General features: G+C 37.0%; 1 pseudogene; it reads left to right on the top strand.

Annotated features, from left to right (window-relative positions):
- LOC117707407 (F-box only protein 6 pseudogene) overlaps positions 1-8,586 on the top strand; it is a 163,812-nt pseudogene extending 155,226 nt beyond the window's left edge.
- The last annotated feature ends 16,299 nt before the right edge of the window (positions 8,587-24,885 follow it).

The raw sequence follows: 24,885 nt of genomic DNA, 5'->3' as shown, positions 1-24,885 counted from the left end.
ATTATGTAATCCCACTTTGAAAGTTTTATATTTATAAAGTAAAATTAAATATGGTCGTATATGCATATACATATAATTCTGTCTTCAGGTTTCCTCATACATCTGCATCATACCTCTTTCCAATTTTGTTTATTTAATTTTTTACATAATTTACTGAATTCTGTTAGTGCTGCCCAAAGGTTCATTGGTTTGGGGACATATACCCACTGTAGCCTAAGAGTCCTATCAGTGGGCCTTTTCTCAATTAATAATGATTCTTTTTTTTTTTAATTTCTTTATTGACAAAATTATCATTAAGTAGAGAGTTGTTTAGTTTCTATGGCTATGTGGGTTTTCTGTAGTTTCTGTTGTTATTGAAGACCAATCTAGTGCCTGGTGATCTGATAGGATACATGGAATTATTTCAAACTTCTCGTATCAGGTAAAGCTTGTGTGGCTTCCTTGAATACAGTGTAAATGAAGACACAGAATACCTACACTTATAGAACACAATGAAAGCAGTGCTAGGAGGAAATTTTATAGCACTACGTGCCCTGGTAAAGAAATTGAAGAGATCCTACCCTAGCAACTTAACAGCACACCTGAGAGCTCTAGAACAAAAACAAGAGAAGTAGATAGCAGTAAATAGTCAAATTAAAAAAATGAAATCAACCAAATATAAACAAAGAGAAGTATACAAAGAATCAACAAAGCCAAAAGCTTTTTTTAAAAAAGAAAATCAACAAAATAGATAAACCCCTAGACAAACTAAATAAAGGTTCCAGAGACAGTATCTGAATCAATAAAATCAGAAATGAAAAGAGAGACATAACAAGAGAAACTGAGGAAACTTTTTAAAAAATCATCAGATCTTATGACAAAAGCCTATATTCAACAAAACTGGAAATTCTACATGAAATGGATGAATTTATAAACAGATATCATGGACCAAAGTTAAATCAAGAGCAGGTAAACTATCTAAAAAGGTCCATATCCCATAAGGAAATAGAAGAAGTCCTTAAAATTCTCCCAAGCTAAAAGAGCCCAGGGCCAGATGGCTGTAGTGCAGAAATCTACCAGATCTTCAAAAAAGAGCTAATACCAATATTCTTTAAACTATTCAATAAAATAGAAAAAAGAAGGAACATTATGTAATTCATTCTATGAAGCCACAATTACTCTGAAACCTAAACCACACAAGGACTCAACAAAAAAGGAGAACTTCAGACCAATTTCACTTATGAATATTGATGCCAAACTACTCAATAAAATTTTCTCAAACTGAATCCAAGAACATGCCAAAATCAATATCCACCATGATCAAGTAAGATTCATACCAGGGATGCAAGGTTGTTTCAGTATATGAAAATTCATTAACGTAATCCACTATATAAACAAACTAAAAGAAAAAAAAATCACTTGATCATCTCATTTGATGTTGAAAAGGCATTTGACAAAATACAAAACCCCTTCCTGTTAAATGTATTGAAGAGATCAGGAATTCAAGGCACATACCTAAAACTAACATAAGCAATATACATCAAACCAACAGCCAATATCAAATTAAATGGAGAGATAATTGAAGCAGTCTTAGTAAAATCGGGGACAAGAGAAGGATGTCTACTTCTCCTTGTCTATTCAATATACTACTCGAAGTTTTAGCCAGAGCAATTAGAAAACAAAAGAAGTAAAAAAGATATAAATTGGAAAAGAAGAAGTCAAAATATCACTATTTGCAGATGATAGTATAGTATCCTTAAGTGATCACAAAAGTTCAACTAGAGAACTTCTACAGCTGATAAACAACTTCAGGAAAGTGGCTGGATATAAAATTAACTCAAACAAATCAGTAGCCTTCCTCAACTCAAAGGATCAAAAGGCTGAGAAAGAAATTAGGGAAGCAACACACTTCATAATAGTCACAAATAATATAAAATATGTTGGTGTGTCTCTAACAATGGAAGTGAAAGACCTGTATGATCAGAAATTTAAGTCTACAAGAAAAGAAAATGCAGAAGACCTCAGAAAATGGAGAGATCTCCAATGTTCATGGATTGGTAGAATTAACAGTAAAAATGGCCATCCTTTAAAAAGCAGTCTACAGATTCAAGGCAGTCTCCATCAAAATACCAACACAATTCTTCAAGGACATGGAAAGAGCAGTTCTCAAATTCATCTGGAAAAATACAACAAAACAAAACAAAAAACAGAAGAGAATTCTTAATAGTAAAAGAATTTCTGGGGGAATCTCCATCCCTGACCTTAAGCTATACTAGCAATAGTGATAAAAAATAGTATAGTATTGGTACAGAGAGAGACAGGTTGATCTGTGGAATAGAACTGAAGACCCAGAAATAAAACCACACATTTACGGCCACTTGATTTTTGATAAAGAAACCAAAAATATAAAATGAATAAAATACATCTTCAATAAATGGCTCTAGTCTATCTGATAGTTTGTATGCAGATAAATGAAAATAAATACATATTTCTTACCTGGCACAAAGCTCAAGTCCAAGTGGATCAAGGACCTCAACATAAAACCAGACATACTGAATATAATAGAAGTGAAATTGAGAAAGAGTCTTAAATTCCTTTGGCACAGGGGGAATTTTTTAAAACAGAACTCTAATGAATCAAGCTCTAAGATCAAGAATTGATAAATGGGACCTCATTAAACAGGAAAATCTCTGTAAGGCAAAGGAATACGTAGTCAATAGGACAAATGTGCAACCTACAGATTGGGAGAAAAACCTTTACTAACTACACTTCTGATAGCAGGCTAATATCCAAAATATATAAAGAACTCAAACTACCACAAAAACAACCCAATTAAAAAATGTGATATAGAACTAAACAGAGAATTCACAATAGAGTAATCTTAAATGCCTGAGAAGCACTTAAAGTAATGGTCAAAGTCCTTAGTGAGAGGGGAAGTGCAAATCAAAACAACCCTGAGTTTCCACTTCACACCTATCAGAATGGCTAAGATCAAAAACTTAGGTGACAGCACATGCTGGCGAGGATGTGGAGAAAGAGGAACACTCCTCCATTGTTGTTGGAATTGCAAAATGGTAAAACCACTCTGGAAATCAATCTGGACATTCCTCCGAAAATTGGAAATAGATCTACTTGAAGACACAGCTATACCACTCTTGGCATATACTCAAAAGATGCTACCCTCTGTTATAGGGGCAAGTGTTCCACTATGTTCATAGTGGCCTTATTTGTCATATCCAGAAGCTGGAAGCAACCCAGAAATTCCATCATGAAAGAATGGATAGACAAACTGTGGTTCATTTACACAATAAAATTCTACCCAGCTATGAAGAACTAGGAAATTATGAATTTTGCAGGCAAATGAATGTAACTAGAAAATATCACCCTGAGTGAGTTATCTTAGGACTCAAAAGGACATGCATGGCATGTACTCACAAATAAGTGGATATTAGCCAAAAATGTACAGAATACTGAGGACACAATTCACAGGACTTAAGAAGGTTAACAAGCCAAATGGCTCAAGTAAGAATGCCTCAATCCCTTTTGGGAAGGACAAGAAAGCAGTCATGGAGGACCTGGGTGGAAGAAAAGACAGGGAGGATATGGGAGGAATATAATCATGAATGTGAGCAAGATAAGGACTGAAGCCCTGAGTAAGAGCAGAAAGAATGGAAACAGGCAACATTGGGAGGCAGGTTGTGGGGGGAACCACTAGAATGTACCAAAGACCTGGGAGTTGAGAGACTCTCAGGACTCAAAGGGAGTGACCATACATGAAATGCCCAACAGTAGGGAGAGGGAACTTGTAGTAGAGTCCACCTCCATTAGAAACATAGGACAAGTGGAGGGATGGGGTTCCCAGCCCATATTCAAAAACTCTGACCCCAAATTGTTCCTGTCTAAAAGAACTGCAGGGACAAAAATGGAGATGAGACTGAGAAAAAGGAAGTCCAATAATAAACCCAAATTGGGATCCAGCTCAAGGGGAAGCCGAGGGACCTGAGACTATTACTAAAGATGTGGTGTGCTTGCAGACAAGATCCTAGCATAGCCGCTTTCATAGAGGCCCAACAAGCAGCTTAAAGAGTCAGATACAGATACTAGCACACAACAAATCTACAGAAGCTGGAGACTCCTGTGGTTGAATTAAGGAAAAGCTGGAAGAAGCTGAGGAGCACAGCGGCCTTATAGGAAGTTCAGAAGTCTCAACTGACCTGGACCCCCGAGATTTCTCAGACACTGAATCAACAACCAGAAAGCATACACCAGATGATATGAGGCCCCTAACACACATACAGCAGAAGACTGCCACGTCTGTCCTCAGTGAGAGAAGATGCACCTAACCCTTGAGAGACTTGGGGTCCTAGGGAATTGGGAGATCTGGTGAGGTGGGGATGGTGGGATGGGGACATCTTTTTGGAGATGAGGGGTAAGGAGGGATAGGATCGGGAGCAGTCAGGGGAAGACCAGGAGGTGAATGAAGTCTGGACTGTAAAAAAGATTAAAGAATTAAAAACAAAGTATGATTTTTTGTGGTATAACCATCCACTGCTTATAGCTCTTTAAAATGAGGTGGGGGCTACATATCATTACCCCAGCTATGCCAGGGTTTGCCTGGCTTGACATTACAAAGGTTTTATCCTTATAACTATAGCTGAATTAGTTCACTATTATAAAATTCATGTCTTTTACAGAAGATACAGTGTCATAGCACTGTTCCCCATCCTAAATCTCTTACATTTTCCTTGATTTCCTTACAATTTTCTCCTTTTTCTTGATAAACTAGGTCTTTGGTAGGGACAAAAATGGTGCTTAACCTAGAAGTTTCATTTATGACTCTGTGCTCAGGTTCTTATTCTCAGGAAAAAAAAGGTTTTCATCTCAACATATACTGATGCATTGCCAAAACAAGTTCCATTGACTAATGGTGATAATAGCCTAGATCCATGGCAAAAAAAATGTAAATATTTAGTAGGCATTTTGACGACATGACTTTTCAGCAAAATAAAAAAATGCTGAATCTGTGATGTGGCCCCATACCCATGGCTTTTGATTAGCATATCAGTGCTTGGTATTATATTGTTTCCTGTGGTACAATCCTAAAATGCAATTATCAAACTCTTACTCACCATGTAAGAGTTGTGCCACTAATGTACATCTTCCCTGGATGGTCACTATTATTGAGTGCAGGTTCCAGAAATGTTAAGATCTCTGATTTCTTTCCCCTCCGGTTACTTTAAATATCATCCTGTGGTACTATAAATGTTATCCAACAGGAAGGAATTTTCCTGGTCAATTGACAATTTATTTCTCTGTAGCCAATGTACGTAGTTTCTTCACCAATAATTTCTTACCATGTAATTATTATGTGTAACCAAGGAGAATAACAATTTTAAGAGAGATTCATATATCAATATAAGTAATTGTTCATTCATAACATAATAACACTATAGGTAACTGATTTTTATCAAAGATATTAAAATATTCACTGGAAATAAGACAATATTTCCAACAAATGGCATTGGAAAATCTAAATGCCAGCATGCAGAATAAGTAAATTAGCGCATTCTTTCTCAATGTGCATGATTCACCTCTAAATAAGTAAAGGATATTAATGTAAAATTTTATACCCTTAAATTGCTAGAAGAAGAAACAGAGAAAATATTTCAATTGGTTTAGAAATGCAAGGACACTTTGTACTGTGTACTCCAGTAACACAATGAATAAGACCAACAATCAACAAATGTAATCTTATGAAGAAATGCCTGTATGACAACAAATACTGTGATGCAATCATATAGGCAGACCACAGAATAGGACAAAATCAGTGCAAGCTATTTATCTGATAGGAGATTAATGAAAGGATATACACAGAACTTAAAAAAAAACAAAGTAAAGAAAGAAAGAAAGAAAGACAGAAAGAAAGAAAGAAAGAAAGAACGAGAGGGAGAGAGAAAGAGAGGGAGGGAGGGAGAGAGGGAGGGAGGGAGGGAGGGAGGGAGGGAGGGAGGGAGGAAGGAAGAAAGAAATGAAGGAAGGAAGGAAGGAAGGAAGGAAGGAAGGAAGGAAGGAAGAAAGGAAGGAAGGAAGGAAGAAATGTAGGTAATGGTTCTAAAAAGAAAATTCTCAAAAGAAAAAAATCAATTGGGCCTGAAACAGTTTAAAATGTACTCAGAAAAATAGATATTAAACCACTTCAATGTTCCATCTCACTCCAGTCCAAATGATTATAATCAGAAATACAAATGACAACAAATCTTGGTATGTATATGGGGAAATGCAAACAATCATACACTGTTTTTGGAAGAGTAAACTAGTGCTGGGACTTTGGCAATAATTCTAATAGTTTTTCCAAACACTAGACACAGAATTATTGGTTGAACCAGCTCTGCTCCTCCTGCATTTGATCCTACAGTCTGTATCCTATCATAGGAAAAAACTTACAATCATCGGTGTTATATTAAGAGTAGCTTAAAAACAAAATCAACCTAATTGTCCATAAATAGATTACTGAATTAAAAATGTGACACATGTACATTATGAAATATTAACCAATTTTAAGGAAATTTTTATCAAGAAAACTACTCATGACCAGAAAGACAAACACGTTATACTTTATCATATATGAAACCTATCTTTAAATCTTGTTCTTGCTTTATTAATTTGGAGTGCAAATAGAATTCAGAAAATAGAAAGTTCCCTTTTAATATGGACATGATAATGTAAGATATGACAGTCATTTATAAGTAAAACAAAAATTATGTGTTGAAATACTGATGAGAGAAAGGCACAAAAAGATGGTTTTAGGGGTATAAGAAAAACAAGAAGTAAAAGGGAGGGTTAAGTCAAGAGATGAGTTGTGTAGAGACACAGGGAAGTCTACCATAATCTCACAGCCTGATCTGGAAATAATAAGTTAAAGTATAGTATAGCACATGTGAAAAGAAAGATGTAGAATACAGAAGGTTGAAGATTAGCCAAGGGGTGAGAGTGAGAGGATAAGGGAGAGAAGAGAATTGGTTAAACCAAATTAAGGATGTCTAAGAAAGCCTTATGCAAACCTACTAGTTAGCAAATTGTGAAATAAATCTTTAAAAGAGAGAAGTGTTTGAACAGAATTTGCCTTCGTGGGAGACAATGATGTTCCCAGAGGATACAGGTTAGTTAGAGAAAATAGCAGCTCAAGGCATGAGATACATCTTTAGGAGTTATTGGTCAGACAGGCCCCAGAAATCTTCAAATCCTCACTTAATCTTCAATGTACCCTCTTTTGGTAAAGTTTTTTGTTTCTTCTTGGTATCAGTACCTCCTTTTTATTGCTTGGAAAGCAGCACCTTTGAAATTATTTTCCTCTAATTTTCAGCTGAAAGATTTTTGAATTACTGCTGCTGCTTTATTATATTCTTTTTGCATCTCTTCATTATCCATTATAATTCCAGACTTGTTCCCACAAGTGAAACTGCTTTGCAGTGGCTCAATTTTTGGGAGATGAGTCCCAGTAGAAGTTTTTTTTAAGTCCAGTGGGATATTATATTCTCAAGAGGGTTTGAGGTACCCTAGATTTCTAGTCTCATTTTCTCTCAGTGACTTGCTCTTTGATGTTATCAGTGATTGTCGATAGATGTTTAAATGTGCTTTTATTCACCTGATATTACTGTCTTCAGGCAGACTGCTGAATAAGCTCACCCTTTCCAGTTTTATTTTTTTTTTTTCTGAACTCTGACTGGCTGGTTCCATTCAGCCATTCTGGTTTATACTCCTCTCCAAGCTCTCTGATTCACTCTGGCTTCTGAAGTAGAAATTTCTGGTTTTATTAAAAACCTAACTATGTCATGTAATTTGGTTGTTTGTTTGTTTGTCTTTATGGAAACTGTCTTATGAGATGATGTATTGCTGAAAACAGACACATTATTTTTTTTTTCTGCAAGCTGCCTGGTGAAAGTGAATTGCTCTGTTTGGCCTCATGAACTCTGGCAATTGGTTCTAAACTTCCTGGTTGTTCTTATTCTCTGGCTTCAACTGCATTTGCTGACCTCCTCTGAACTGTGTGAATTTACTAATGAATTCAACTCCACTGTATACTGTGCTCAGTGAATTCACCTGTTTCCAATTGAACTCATTGAACTGAAGTGACTTTAATTCAACTTGCATGCCTCTCTCTGCAGTTTTTTAAAGAGTCTCTCTTTCCTATGTTGTTCTCCTGAGAGTTGGGCACATCATAATCTGTCACATCTTTCTCTGATTCACCAATTTGTCTGTACTACAACCAGAAGTCAGTGCTTGACATGAAATATGTATACTAGGTGTGTGTCTGTATTCTACCCAGAAGAACATGTGTAGCATGACTGTATTCCAGCCAGATAACAAAAACTACAGTGTGTTTAAGTGTGATCAGAGCAACCATGCTGCTGGATTAAAATTCCTCCACAAAGATGTTACTCTAGAGTACAAACATCAGTACTGTGATTGAGCACTGATTGTTTTTCCTTCTTTTTCACAGCAAAATATGTAGCACGTTCTGGCACTGTGCAACCAAGGCATCAAGAAGAGATTCTCCTATTTGTTGAAGTTAACTTTTTTATAGGCTTCATTGAAAGTGAGCGATAGCATCTTAAACCTACATACAATTTTTAACTATTAATATTTTGGAAAATATCAGAGTTATAAAATATACATAAATATACACTTGTTCAGAGTTATAATACTTAAAAATACTTATGTTTTCTACAGTAATTAAAATTGTCTTTATAATTGTGTATGCATAGTGCAGAAAAATTGAAATATGATAGTAAATACATTGCATAAGTTTTGAACCATTCCTGAAATTAAAAATAATCACTATTACTGTGAATTTTTCCTAATTTAGTCCTTATTAGCAAGTAACACCAGCTTAATGTAGAAATTTAAACAGGGGGCTACAGAGAGATCCCTCAATGGTTAAGAAATCTTACTGTTCTGACAAAGGAGATAAGTTCAGTTCTTAGCACCTACATTGTAGCTCTCAACTTCTTATACTTTTTTCTTTTATTTTATTCTATATTTTATTTACATTTCAGATGTGATCCCCTTTCCCCATTTCCTTCCCACCCAGGAACCCTCAATCCCATTCTCCCTCCTCCTGCTTCTATGAGGATGTGCCCCCACCCACCTGCCCACTCCTACATCCCCACCAGCGAATTCCCCCACACTGGGGAATCTAGCTTTCACTAGACCAAGGACTATGCCCTACAAGGCCATCCTTCCCTACATATACTGCTGGAGACATTTTCTCCTTATGTGCTCCCAGGCTGGTAATTTAGACAGTGGAAGCTATGGTTGGTTGGTATTGTTGCTCTTCCCATGGTGCCACGAACTCTTCCAGCTCCTTCAGTCTTCTCTTGCACTCCTCCATTGGGAACCCCATGATCAGTTCAATGGTTAGCTGTGAATATCCACCTCTGTATATGTCAGGTTCTGGCAGACCTCTAAGGAGACAGCTATATCAGGCTCCTGTCAGCATGAACATCCTGGCATTCACACCAGCATTTGCCTTTGGTGACTGCACAAGGGATGGATACCAAGGTGGAACAGTCTCCAGATGGCCCCTCCTTCAGTTTCTGTCCCATGCTTTGTCTCCATATTTGCTCTCATGAGTATTTTGTTACTCCTTCTAAGGAAGACCGAGGTATACACACTTGGTCTTCTTCATGAGCTTCATGTGGTCTGTGAGTTGAATCTTGGCTATTTCAGGCTTTTGGACTAATATCCACTTATCAGTGAGTAAATACTGTGTGTGTTCTTTTGTGATTGGGTTACCTCACTCAGGATGACATTTTCTAGTTTCATCCATTTGCCTAAAAATTTCATGAATTCATTGTTTTTCATAGCTGAGTAATTTTCCATTGTGCAAATGTACCATATTTTCTGTGTCCATTCCTCCATTGAAGAACATCTGGGTTCTTTCCAGCTTCAAATTAAAATTACAGCAAGTTATTATAAATAAGGCTGCTATTTATAATAACTTCTTATACTTTTAATTTCTGGTTTCAAACACTATTTTTGGCTTCTGTGGCCACTATACAAGCATGCCACACACTCATTTATGGAGACAAAACACTCATACATATAGACAATAAAAAAATAAAATTGAAAATGGTCTCAAAATTTTAAATCAACAGAAAATATACTATGTTTAGTCACTAGAATAATAAATTCAGAACAAAACAACTACAAGAACACTGATGAATCCCAAAGTTTAGCATTTCAGATAGAGCTTTATTCTTGTGCTTCCTGCACATTGAGTTATAAATTAAGACTCAGTAGCAGCGGCTGGCTTAAATATCAAATAAGGGATAAAATTAATTTAAAAAAACTAATTCTTTCCAATTAGTCTTTGTAACTTTATAAGGCGTTTTTATGCTGGTTTCATAAATATTACCCATTTAAGATCACAAGAAGTTGAATTATTGTTGCTTTCATTATGACTTGAAACTAAAAATGGACTCCCAGAGTTATTAATTTAACAGGCTCACAAGCCAAGGATGGGTAAGATTCTGCATAGAACCTTACCAACCTAAGACATAAGTGCATTGCTTATGATAATATTCCATAACAGGTAAAGAAGGCTTTCTTGTCAGAATGACCTAAGACATGCTCAGTCTGGTTTTTGCAATAAAAAGGGGTAGATGTGGATAGCTTTGGGGATGCCTAGCATGAATCTGACATTGGCAATGGCCAAAGAGAAGAAAATGGGCTAGTTGGGAGAAATCTGACATAGGCCCACAATCTTAAGTACCTGAACACATAGTACCCAGTGGATGGTGTTGTTTGCATACGTTTACAAGTATGGCATTGCTTGAGTACATATGTCACTGGGAATAATATTTGAGAATTTAAATATTTAGGTAATTTCTTTCTTCATGCTTATGGTTGAAAGTATGAGCTCTCAGCTTGCTATTCTAGTTACTATGCATGGTGCTATACTTGCTGCTCTCTGTAATAGCAATTATAATCCTAAGATTGAATAAAGCCCTCCTACTACAAGTTGTATTAGTCTTGGAATTATTACATCAATAAAAATGTAAGCAAACAACAGCAATATATTATGTACCTTAAAGTTTAATATCCCTTATTTCAGGGCTCAAGAGCTCCTGAAAATCTCTAACCAGAATTTCATCTACTTTTCTGTCCTACTTGACTTTTGTGGATTACTAGAAAACACTAATTGGAAGCTTAGTGTTAATGATAAGTTAATGATAAGTTAATGATTAATTTCACATATGAATTTTGAATCCTGACGAATGCATATATACCTCCTATATATAATCAAGACCTATCAGTAGTTCTGCAGCCATACAAAAAACCCCAGCTATTTCTATTGTTAAAATAACCTGTCTTGTCAGTAGACTAGTAAAATCACCACCTAGTGAGATGAAAATCTCTCACTTTAGTACCAATGTTTGAGGATTTACTTTTAATATGTAAAATATGACATTGGCTTAGGAAAATTAGTATCAGAATGAATCGAATTGTCATTTGAATTAAACTTAGTCAATGATACAGTTTGGGTTTTTTTTTTTTTGTCTTAGTTAAAAATAACTCCCTCATATCATATAACACTTTTGTACTTTTGATTGTGTTTGCTTTATATTAATTTATGTAAAATTTTGCAACATTCATTTTTAACTTTAACCTAATATTATTTATTAGCATATCAGTGTGCTAACCTTACCATTACATAATTTCAATAAGTAAGTAATTTTCCCCAAATCTTTGCTTTTTAATGCTATTTTTGATCTAAAAAAACTATCCACTCATGTAAATCTGTTAATATTCCTACCATTGTAATCTTCACTGCAATACATATTAAATGTTTTGTTGTATCTTAAACACAGTTAAAAGAGACAATTTCTTTATTATAGTACCTGGCATATAGTTATGTTTTAATCTATAAAGATTCCTGCAATATTATAGTCCTATCTATGCTGATCTCATCAGTTTTCTTACTCTAATATATTGTGATAATACTCATGAAACTAATGTTAATTCATTTTTATAAACCAGTAATTTCTCAGCAGAAACCCAAACTCTGGCCAAATAAATGTACAGTGTTTTTCAGATTATACAAATGGATATATTTATAGTTGACTATAAATGCAGAGATAGAAATTATAAATTAAGGATGAGCATCACAGGTTGAGTTATGATATTGCCCATAATGAAAGTCAAGGGTTTTTTATTGTAGATTAATATCTTTTATATGTTAACTTTTAGTTTCATTAAAAGGACAATGAATAATTGATAGAATTACATCTTAATTTTGATAATGTATAAACTTATTTGTTTTTCCCTATTTTCTCCTTTTTTTTTCTCAACACTCTCATTACAAAAAGAAGAAGCTAAAATTGTATTAATCATGGTTGGAGAGGAATAGTGATAGAGAATGCTTACTGCTCTTACCAAAAACCCAAGTTTAATTCCCAGCACCAATATAGCAGTTCACAAATATTTGTGACTCTAGTTCAAAAAAACAGACTGGCACTAGGAAGGTATGTGCTGAAGATATTCATGCTGGCAAAATAAAAAAAATTACAAATAGAATTAGGTACATGTATAAAGAATGTGGTAGTTATATTTCTTCTTACATTTCTAAGGATATTTTTCATTTCATCCTTTAATTTCCAAAGTATTCGGTTGCTCCATATTTAGAATTATTATAAGCATATTTATTATATTTTGCACACTAACTTTCATATTAAACAAAAACAAAAATGAAAACACTTAAAACATCAAAACATAATAATATTGATCAGAATTAAATTAAGATACTTGTTTTATTATAAAACAAAACAAAAATCATTATATCAGCTTGAAACCTTTCCTGTTATTATCAGCTTATCAAATTTTCTATACCAAATGATTCAAGATAGTTTTTGCTATGATTTTTCTTATTCTTTCCTTTCAAACTTTCAAAGCTACAGAGTTAATATATATTTTTAGTTTTAATCTTAGTAAAACTTCAACAAAGTATGTATAATTTCAAAATTATATATTATTTTAGTTTCCACATCATTTACTGTACTGTATCATGTGGTAATGCGCTAAGAAATTATTCAGTGTTCCAATCACTTTCCTGCTCTTCTCTAAATTCATTTTTTGGTTTTTGTTTTTTTCTTGCTTGCATCTTAGAGTAGTTCTTTAGTTAAGTATTTTCTGTATTGGTGAGCTTAGTCTCCTCAGTGACTTTCACTTCATACCTGCTCCCAAGTAGCATATATACAAGTAGTTTCTACTTTATTCACTATCAGTTGTGTAATTTTAAGAACAGTTAGAAGTACATACAGTAAATGAATACTTTATACCTTTTCTAAGTCACTTAATTTTTTCCTAATGCAGTTTTCCCAACCTTATTGACACAATTTTCAACCATTTATGTTTTACCATTATTTTAAACATTTTAATGTAGACATAAGAAGTGCTTTAAATTATAAACTTGGCTTACTTTATGCATTACAAATAATCACAACTTTATTCATGCTTTTTGAAATTATATACAAAATGTTTTCATTATTCTATATCCACATAGTTTTCATGGATGCTTTTATAAACCTTAGTTTAATAAACTTGAAATCTTGTTATTTAAAAGCAAACTTAAAAGAAAGTTTTTAAATTAGAGTTAAGCAAAAATATGTGTGTGTTACATATATGTTTATATATTTTTATATGCATATATATACACATATATATTTGTGTATTCACAATGACTCTTCCTAAATATGATGAAAACGGATGAATAAAAATATTCTTAATTTAGAGGGTTAAAAAGCCAAATCATGAGTAGCTGGTTTTTCATCAGGTAAACATTATCTTTACATATAATCCATCCATGGTGCTATGACTGAAGTATCATTCTCATTTGATGGATATATAATAGTTGGCCCTATTCCAATTCGCCAGTCTTTACCTCTCATCAGAAACTGACTGGTTAATTCAAATTCTAATTTCTATACTTTCACATAAGATTATAATATCTCTCCTTTTTGTCCATGTATTAGTACCACTATAATCTAATTTCTGTTGTCATCATTTCCTTTTAAATAAATAAATAAATTTATTTATTTAAGCTATAGTTAAAGAATGCTAATATCATTTGTTTCTTGTATTACATGTTAGATACTTCATTGTATATTTAGCAACCATCAAAGACTGAAAAATTTATAATATTTGAATTATCTTGTCTTCAAATCATGTGCTGCTGCTCTTACTGAGTGGTTATAGAAACATCATTTTAAATATAAAATAAGTTAAGGTCAAATTCATATTGTGTTTAAAGCAGTCTTCCTGTTAAAGAGTATGGTAATCTACCTGTAATGTGCCTAAATCAACTGAAACAAATAAAGAAAATATTAATTTAACTCAGATACAAATGAATAAGGAAGAATATGAGAGGTAGGTGTTTAGTGATTGGAGATGTGTAACCTCTTCTTTTACACACTGGCATTTATGAAAAAAATTAAAAAGTATTGAATGAGTTCCATGTTCTAAAGATGAAATGCTTAGCAATGCATCTTAATATTGATAAAAAGAAATTTTTGGACTAAAAAAGTAGAAGAAAGTATGTAGCTATACCTGAAACATTAGTAGTCATCATAAATGCTAATACTACATTAATATGGTAGAATAATAGAAAGCAGGAGCTGAGAAGTCTATTTATTCTAGCTGTCTACAGTAAAATGCCTACACATTTCCAAATGACATTTATGCACATGTTGAATTTTTCTTTTGGTAGTCTTTTATTTTGTTTGTTTTATTTTAGATTGAGCTATATGAGTTAAGGGTGTTGCTACATAACCTAGTCTGGTCAGCAATGCATGATATAGCCAAAGATAGCCTCATAATCATATACAAATTCACACATACATACCCATATATTTTCATGCAAATCACTTCGGCTTAGCTACGTACTTATAATCACATACTTACACACACACATCCATACAACATATGCATACAGAACATAAGACCAAGTGCCAGTATAGAAAGCACTCACTCATTCTGGATTAAAAAAATGAGCTGCAATTTTTATTGCATAAAGAAAAACCATTTAAACGTTTATTGCTAAATGAATTAAACCCAAGTCTGTAAGAAAAAAAAAAAAAGGTTTGTCTTGTTTAGAACGATTGAGCCTCTCATGCTGTTAAGAAAAAAAAAACATAAAACAAAAAACTGTTGTTTCATGTAGTAAGGAGATAACTGCCCATTTCTTCTGTTCTCTTTCCAGTGTCTTTTGTCCCTCTTTCTCTCTGAATTTTGAGTATTACTGTCTTGATTTCTAAGTTCCATTTTAATTTCTACATCTTTTTATTCTTCGATCCTTCTTTATCCTCCCATTCTTACTTTCTCCTTCTGCTATAATGTTATAATAATCTCTGATGTAATAACATAGTAATGGTTCCTAGTCTTTTGTATCTTTTCTAAGAGAATAGATCACATGATTTTTTCAAGCATTTTTTAAAAAAGTTTCACTACATGTACAAACATAAATTTAAATCATAAATTTAACAAGAAGTTTACAATAGAGAATGTTTATATGTGTATCATTAAGACTAATTATCTGGCTAAATATTAATTATCTGTCACTAGCTCTACAGGTTCATGGAAAGTTAAAGACCATAAATAAGTTATCATTGAAGTTTTATACAGATTAATCCAGTCAATATTTTATCTTCTGTCCTTCAACTTACAATAAATCATTAATTCCACTTTTAAAAAGTCAGTGGGTTACACCTCTGATTGAACAATTCCAAACTTATAAAGCCTATGATTAACATTATTTTAAAAAATGTATAAATGCAAAAAGAAAAAGGGGGCATGGGATAGGGGTTTCCTAAGGGGGGTGGGGGGAATGGGGATAGGGGATGCCATCTGAAGTGTAAATAAAATATCTAATAAAATATATATATATATATATATGAAAAACAGAGGAAGCTGTACAAGTTTCCAAACAGTGATGAACATCATTCTTTTAAATTATCATTTTCTTTAAATAAATCACAATTTTTATTATCTATGTTGAAAAAAAAAGTTGTTTTATTTACTTAGATTCCAAATGTTGCTCCCATTCCTGGTCCCGCCTCCAAGAGTTCTTCACCCCTTCCACCTTCCACTTTGCCTCTTGGAGGGTGTTCCCCAATTCCCCATCCTCTACTTCTCTGATGTACCAACCCACCCTCACCTTACCCCACCCCCTCATCTTCCTTTCCTGGGGAATAATGTGTCTATAGGATTAGCTGCATCCTCTCCCACTGAGTCAAACCCATTCCTCTTCTACACATGTGCCTGGAACCTCAGGCCAGCTCATGCATGCTCTTTGGTTAGTGACTTAATCTCTGAAAGCTCCCAGGTGTCCACGTTAGTTGATACTGTTGGTCTTCCTATAGAGATCCCATTCCCTTCAGCTCCTTCAAACCTTCCCCTAACTCTTTCATAAGGGTCCCTGACCTAAGTTCAAAGGTTAGCTGTAATTAACCATATCTGTCTCATTCAGTTGCTGAGCCTATCAGAGGACACCCATGCTAGTCTCCTGCCTGCAAGCACAACATGTCTTCAGTAATAATGTCACAGTTTGGTGCCCACCCATGGGATGGATCCCAAGTTGTGCTAGTCACTGGATGGACTACCCTTCAATCTCTGCTCCATTTTTGTTTCTCCATTTCTTTTAGAAATTAACAATTCTAGATAAAATAATTTGAAGGTAGGTTGGTGACAATATTCCTTTACTGGGGAATAAATCTATCTACTGGAGATGATTTCTTTATGTTCCATCTCCCCGCTGTTGGGCATTTCTGTTAGTTAGTTTTTTTTTTTAATCAACTTTGGTTAATTATTTTCCAGCCTCTTGGTATATATGTTCTAAGTTGTAAATGCCTGCTTTCTAACTCAGAAGCAATTAACTGGTGACACTCGAAGACTAGCTGAGTTTGCATTGCAATTTTCACATCAGAAAGAACTTATTGGCAGTCCCATTATAAAAAATGCTTAATAATTGCTAATATAATTTTAAGATTTTTATAGGATCATTATTAAGAATTAAGATATCATTGATTTGTCTATATAGCATCACTACAAGCCAGTACATCATTGTTGTTCTGTAGAAATCTGCTAAGGAGGGTGGGCTAATAACTAGTTTTCTATCCTTGTGCCCCCTTACACAGTCTCTCTCTTCATCTCCCTTTTCCTTCTCCTCTGAGAAGGTGGGGGGGTCCCTAGATATCTCTACACCCTGGTACATCAAGTCTTTGAAGGGTTAGGGTCATCCTTTCCCAGAGGCCAGACAAGGCAGCCCAGTTTGGAAACGGATTCTACAGAAAAACAACTATTTAAGGGACTGTGCTTAGTTGTTAGGCAACTAAGAGGAGTATCAATGGTAGGATGTCCCACAAAGACAGCCACTGTAGGGAATTTGGGAGGAGGTTGAACTTTGAAGCACTGCATTGGGGCTGGTGCTTGATAACTTCTGGTGTGGGTTCATCATCAGAATCCTATTTTAGGTAATGGACCTGGAGTGGCTTAGCCGCCAGGTTATCTACCTGGGTTTTTATGAAGATAGTAAGGTGAGAGAAGTCCCAGGGGCCAAAAGAAATGAGCAAGAGAAGGCCAATGAGAGGTCCAAAGATAGAAGGGAGCAACGTAGAAAGCCAAGCCGAGGTAGAGAACGAGTTCTTATACCAGCTCTCGCTCTTTTTTTGTCTCTTTTCCCTAAGCCTTTTTAAACTCTGTACATGCTCTTTTACCACCCCTGATTTATCTGCAAAGAAGCAGCACTTTTTCTTTATAGTGGTGCAGAGTCCTTCCTGTTGAAGGAGTAAGAGATCTAGGCCTTGTCTATTCTGAAGTACAAATTTAGCTAAAGAGGAAAGTGACTCACTAAGGGCTTCGATGCTCTGCTGTCACTCACTAACATCTTGATCAATGGTGGCACTAAGTTCAGAGTAGTAGTGGTTTGAGAGGACAAGGGAGGAATTCCAGTCCCAGCACTCACCGCCTCCAGCCTCAAGATGACTGCAATGGTCATTGCAATGATGGGCTCTCGCTTTTGTCGGAGGAGAACTTTATCGTGTCTTGAGGGTGAGGTCTAGGAAAGGCGCTCCTCTTGGTTCCATAAGTGAAAAAAGTCATCTGAGGAGTAATAGGCTAACCACAGGAGAACCTGTACAAAAGATCTTTTGAAGCCTTAAAGGTAGTAAGGTGTATGCATGGAGTAAGTCCAGAGGAGCAGGGCTACCATGTATCCTCAAGAGGGATAAGGTAAAAGTCGCCTGTAAAGTTAAAAGAGGTTTGAATCTGATTATAATGCAAGCAAAGGCAGGAGGCAGCTTGTTCCCGGGAGAGGTGATGTAGGTACCAGATCCTGAGACCATCTCCAAAGAAAATCTTTTAAAGGAGGACTATTGCCAACAGCAGGAACTATGTTCTGTGGAGAGAGTAAAATTATTATGGGGGATAGCAATTCCTTCATAGAAAGGAGGAGAGGAATAATAAGGCCAGCACTCTTGCGTGAGCTCTGGATGAGAATAATTGATGGCAGCAAATGTCTCTTCTACAAGGAAAAAGACAAGGTATGAAGAAGAATGATGAGAAACTGTTGTTAACATGGGTGTTGAATCTGGCGCGGCATGATCCTGTGAATGAGAAGCAGGAGGAGGAGGTTGAGTGTTGGAAGGTGGATCAGGTTGGTGAGGGACCAAAACTGGATTAGGTCCTATGTCGACAGAGGAGGTTTTATGCTGGATTTCTTTGAAAAGTTTGCTGCAAAGGGATGATGGATGTGAGTCAATGGCTGTGTCAGTTTGATGGGTGAGATGATAGGAAACGGGATCACCATCAGTGATAGGATCATCATTTTGGGGGGAACATTTTCTATGGAAGAAGCACAAGGGAGATCATCCTCAGCTGGGAACTTGAGGGTCCTGGCTGGGAAGTTTGGTCCTTTGGTTCTGCCCAGGTAGTGGCCATGAATTCTACAACCTGGTGGCCTATCCAGATTGAACCCTTGAACCCAGAATGGCTGGCTCCAGAGGCTCTGGCGGCTCCAATGGGACCCGGGCTTTGATCACAGCTGCTCAGACAGTGTCGAGTACCTGATGCTCAACTTTGGACCCTTTGATACAGTGCATCACTGGCTGCGCCTCCCGCCCTGTGACAATTTGTGGGCACCCATCGCAACAAGCACACAGTTGTAGCATATAAAAATGCCATCTATGTGTTTGGTGGAGACAATGGAAAGACAATGCTCAATGAACTCCTGTCTTTCGATGTGAAGGATTGCTGCTGGTGCAGAGAGTAGGGGAGGGGAGGAATGGCCAAGCTTAGTGAGCATGGCTTTAAGAGACTGTTGGGCTCTTTCCACAATACCTTGACCTTGTGGGTTATAGGGGATGCCAGTGATGTGTTTGATGCCAAGTCTGGCACAGAAGGTTTTAAAGCTATATCCTGTGTAGCCAGGGCCATTATCTGTTTTTATGATCTTAGATTGACCCATGACTGCTAAACAATTTATAACATGAGAAATAGCATGTATTGAAGCCTCTCCAGCGAGGAGTGGGGCATAAATGAAGCCATTGTAGGTGTCAATAGATACATGAACATACTTGAGCTTACTAAAACTAGGTATGTGTGTCACATCCATCTGCCATAGTTCATTTGGAAGCAGGCCTCTGGAATTAAACCCCAAATGTGGGACTGGGTGAAAAGGAATACAAGCCTTGCAGGACTTAAGCCTGTTTATGGGTGATCTTAAAGAATAGGTGAAGAGAATGTGCATTTAGGTGATGGAGGAAGTGAGCCTGTCTTGCAAGCTCAAGAGAATCAGGGTGAGAGGCAAGGTAAATATGCTGTCTGGTAGCCAGATCAGCAAGTGTATTTCCCTCAGAAAGTGGTTCAGTGAGGCCGGAATGAGCGCAAAGGTGGCTAACAAAGAAGGGGAGCATGTGAGAATGAATCAGGGTCTGTATTTGTAGAATTAGGAGAAAAGCCTCTGAGGAATCTTTAATATAGGGGACAGTATCAAGGAGAAGTAAGGAGTGGGCAACATAAGAACTATTTGTGTAAATGTTGAGAGCCTTATGGAGAAAAGCAAGAAAAACCTGTAATATGGCATATAACTCAACAAGTTGAGCAGAAAAATAAGGGGTCTGGAAGGTATGAGGGTCATTATCTACAACATAGGCAGCAATACCATTGGCAGAACCATCAGTTAAGGCAAGTTGTGCCTTTTTTAGTGGCTCTAATGAGGTCTTTTTTGGAAAAATCAAAGGGATGGATACAACGGATCTTCAGGGTAATGATTTTTGATAATGCCTGAAAATTGAGCAAAGGCAATGCCCCAAGGATCTGAGGACTGGAAAAGCCAGTCAACCTGTTCAGCAGTGAAAGGGACAATGATAGAATTGGGGTCCTTAGCAAAGTACAAGCAGGAGAGTTTGTGTCCCCTGGAGACCAATTGGGTGACCAGGGAGGAATAGGTAGCAAGAAACTTGGTGGGGGAAGAGGGGAGAGAGACCCAAAAAAGGAGGGACACTATCTTGGAGCAGGGGATAACAGGGCTCTGCCAAAATGTTCCAAGAGGGGAGTGAGGAGTAGCACAAACAACAAAAAAAGGGGGAGCTTATGAATTTGGACAGAAGTCTGGGAGTTTATGGCATTTTCTATTTTTTGAAGTGAGGAGCAGGCCTTGAAGGTGATCTCTCAGGGGATAAAGGATGTGAATCTCCTTTGAGTAGATCATAAAAAGGGAGCATTGTATCAGGGGAAATCTTAAGATACGGAAGTAAAAATTGAAGATTACCTAGAATCTTTTGGAAGTTATGTAAGGTATTGAAGGATGAGGTTTGAAGCTCCAGTCTAGGCAGAAATATCCCACCAGAGCGGAGCTCATATCCCAGATAACTAAAGGGTTCAGAAAGCTGTATTTTTTTTCTGGAGCCACCTTAAGATTTGCTGTTGAAAGGGCACACTGTAATTGTTGGACACAAGATAAAACATGAGTTTGGCAGTCAGTTGCCAGGAGGATAGTGGAGGATATATACATCTGGCCAAGCATCTCTGACAGATTGTATAACTTGTCCCACAAATTTTCTGGCCAATGTGGGGCTATTGGCCATCCCCTGGGGGAGGACATGCCAATGATATCAGGGTGTGGGTGCCTGAAAAGTAGGCTGTGGTAGGCTGAAAGCAAAATGAGCACAGTCATCAGGGTGTAAAGGAATGGTAAAAAAGCAATCTTTAAGTTAATAAACAGGGAGGAATAAGGGGTCATTGTCCCCATGTGCTGTAATGTACCTAGGGGGTGGAGGCAGGGATGAACCCAATTGCCCCAGGGCTCATCTGAGAGTTGGTAGCTGGAGGATGCCCCCTGATCAAGTTTTCTGACTCAGGAGAGGGAAGCACATTGCCCAGCAGGTCAGTGTGAGAATGGCACTCATTAGGCCAATGGAGCATGCACTTACATTGGGGACAAACAGTAGTGGGCTGTAGATGGTTAGTAAGAGGAGTGCCAGATGGAAAGGCAGATAGCAGGGGCCGAGGAGTCACAGCTGGTCTAGGGTGGGGACACTCCCAAGCAAAATGGCCAGCCTGGCCTCAGTAGAAGCATGTCCTATTAGGCTGCCCTTGCATGCCCGCCCTCTGGAGGGCCAGTCCTATCATATGGCTGGAGCCTATCCCTGAACCAAGGCGGATGTAATCGGAAAGGGTACCCTTGTGATGATGTCTCAAAGCATCCTGACAAACTGGGTTAGCATTTTCAAAGGCAAGTTGTTTAATAAAAGGGCTATTGTCTTCCTGAGGCCCTAGGAGGGGGTGAGCTGTCTCCTCCAAGCAGCTAACAAAACTACTATAAGGTTCCTCAGGACCCTGTCTGATCTTAGTCAATGCTCCCGAAGCAGTATTCTTAGGTGGGAGTTTCCTCCAAGCTCCCACTGCTGCTTGGTGAACCTGAGCCAAGAGACCAGGTGTATAAAGTCTCTGGGCATCGGGTTTATTGTAAGGTGGTTTGCTCATAAGTTTGGCAGCTGTCCAATCACCAGTATCAGGGTTTTGGTGTTATGAAGGGCCAGGTTACAAGCCTCTTCTTGAAATTCAGCCTTCCATAATACATAATCTCCTCCCTCTAGTGCACCATGAGCCAGTTGAAAAAATTCATTTGGAGTTAACCAAGCCTAGAAGTGGCTGATTTAAGTTTTTTCAGAATTGACAAATTAAGAGAAGTATACACAAGGGTATGTTGGTCTAGGGTTAACTTCTCTGTGGCAGCTACAGCCACCGAATCTTCATCCTCACAAATAATACCTTTGGGATTAAGATTACGAGGGTGAGCCTCACTAGAAGATGGCTTGTCACCTGCTTCTTGGGGAGCAGACTCTCCACTGCTAAGTGAAAGTGGAAAAGTGAGTGCTGTGTGAGGGGCCTTTCCAGTTTTCTTCTTAAGGGACTGGGCCTCATCATGAAATAAATGTTGTTGGCCTGTGGGGAGGGAGAAATCTGCTAATTGTGTATCCAGGTCATGAAGAGTTTTTAAAAGTGAACGTTGTTCCTGGCAATTACAGACCAAATCTGTGAGGACACTCAAGTTGGCAGTAGCCGTGGTGGAGCGTGTGTGCAGGAGGGTGGGTTTGTTAGAAAAACTTGATCAAGAGGAGATGACAGATAGGGCGGCGGGGGATAGAAAGGGGGGAGAAGTTGATTAGAGAGTGGCTCCGGATTTTTGGAGGTTGAACGAGCCACAGTTTTCTTGAGAGGGGCCAGTCTGGATTGTGATATCCAGCAGCCTCCTCGTCAAGGGCAGCTGCATCTTCTGGATCGAGGGGTTCCTCTCTGTCTTTGTCCTCAAGACCAATCAAAGAGGGATAAAGAGGGGTGGCTTTAATTATTTTAGTGGGCAAAGTTGAAGGTGCGTTTTGAGAAATTTCTACAAGTGAGGGGCCCTCGGGACAGGAATTTTGAGAGAGTGGTCGCAAACAAGGGGATTCGGAAGGAAGGCAGGAACTCTGACATAGGGCCCTCTCTCCCTCTTCAATGACATTTTGAACATCAGGCCAATTATTGTGAGTCTTTAATAGGTCATGAATGAGATTCCAGTAGCTAAAAGCTGTAACAGAGACCTTTTCTGGATCAAGGATCTTATAATAATCTTGTAAACAATCACTGACTCTCTTCCCCTTCTTCTGATTAATAGTTTCTTCTTGGGGGAACCAGGGACAAAGGTAAACCAAAAAAAAAAAAAAATTCTCTTTAAGTCTTTCTCTTCAACCCTGGCTCTCCGGATCTCAAGGGAATGCTTAAGCCCTGAAATGAATAAAAATCTTGCTGAGAAATATTCTGACCCATGTCTATATAATACACCACCTGATTACTCATCAAATGCCCTTCTCAGCCTCGGGGAACTCCCAGAGTCCTGAATTCCAGCTTTGCTGCCACTCAAAGGTGGGCTGGTGGTCCCTTCCAGGGTCTCAGAACCCCACAATAGGCACCACTTGTCCAGTCCAGCTGGACAATCAAGTGGGACCCTTACACCCTGTGGAGAGGACTGAGATACACGAGAAAATAAAAAGGCACATCAAGTCAAGAAGTCTGATCAAGCTGGCAAAGATTTAATTGTTCACATGGGTTATATACTCTGAAAATAGGATATGGGGAGGGGTAAGAATGGAAAAAGGGCTTTGCAGGTGGAGGAAGCTAGCTGCAGCAGTGGGGTCTAACTAAGTTATTCTTACAAAGCCTTGCCGTTACCAGGGTTTCTAAAAACATCTATTTAGCAGGATGTTGGCTAAATCTAAAGATCAGGAGGCAGGGTTACTAAGGTGGGTTGCTATGACACCTTTTTTGAAGTTCTGAGAACTGACAAGTTAATCATGAAAGGTAAGCAGAAAGAATAGTAAATAGGAGAGCTAAGGGTGAGTGTTTGCCAAGAGTATGGTCTTGCCATGGCTTCCCACAGGGAGGGATTGCAGCATTCTGGGTGTAAATATATAAAATAAAATTAATTACTAAAAATGAAAAAATAAACAATTTAGAGGATAGTATAGTGTTATACTGTATAGACAAGATTTTAAAAGCATAAGAAGGATATAATTTTATGATACCAAATGCTTCCAGGTGAATTTTAGCTTGATTTCTTCATAAACTCATCCTAATGCAGGTGACATATTAAGCAAGTGTATTGCCATAAAATTCCTTAATCTATTATCTCCTAGAATATAGGATTCAGCTCCATTGTACTTTCAGTGACCCTTTAATATTTAATAATTTGTATTTTTCCTTTCTAAACTTGCTACACTTGCTCAAATTGCTCTCTTTGAGATTTAAACTGAAAACAAAGTCCCTGTTTGGCTTTTTTGAGACTTGTCAATGCAATTAATATCATTCTCTTTACCTTAGCCTACATGATAATACATGGGTATTCTATACTTTTTGACTGATGTCCATCCGTGAGTATATAATTTCCATGTCCTTTGGGGTCTGAGTTACCTCACGCAGGATGATATTTTCTAGTTTCATCCATTTGTTGTGAAAATTAACATGACGGAAGATATCCCATAGTTTTATTTGACAAACTATGTGTTTTCAGGAATCATATCTGTAGTGTAGCTTCTATTAAATCCATGCTTTTATGTGAAAATGTGTGTGATCCTAAGGATGGAGGCTACAAATTATTTAATTTACATATGGCATTTTAGAATATTCTGAGTAGATTTTCCTTCCACTTTTATTACCACATCTTGCATCCTCTCCCTACTTAAACATACCACCCATTATATATATATATATATTTTAATATATAATATATATATATATATATATATATATATATATATATATATATTTGGTATCAGAAGGCAAACAGTAAAATAGTTAGAAATGTATGCCAGA

This window comes from Arvicanthis niloticus, chromosome 4, assembly GCF_011762505.2.
Source record: "Arvicanthis niloticus isolate mArvNil1 chromosome 4, mArvNil1.pat.X, whole genome shotgun sequence".
NCBI classification, from domain to species: Eukaryota; Metazoa; Chordata; class Mammalia; order Rodentia; family Muridae; genus Arvicanthis; species Arvicanthis niloticus.
The sequence above is the reverse complement of the archived record's forward strand: the minus strand, read 5'-3'. Positions and strand labels throughout refer to the sequence as shown.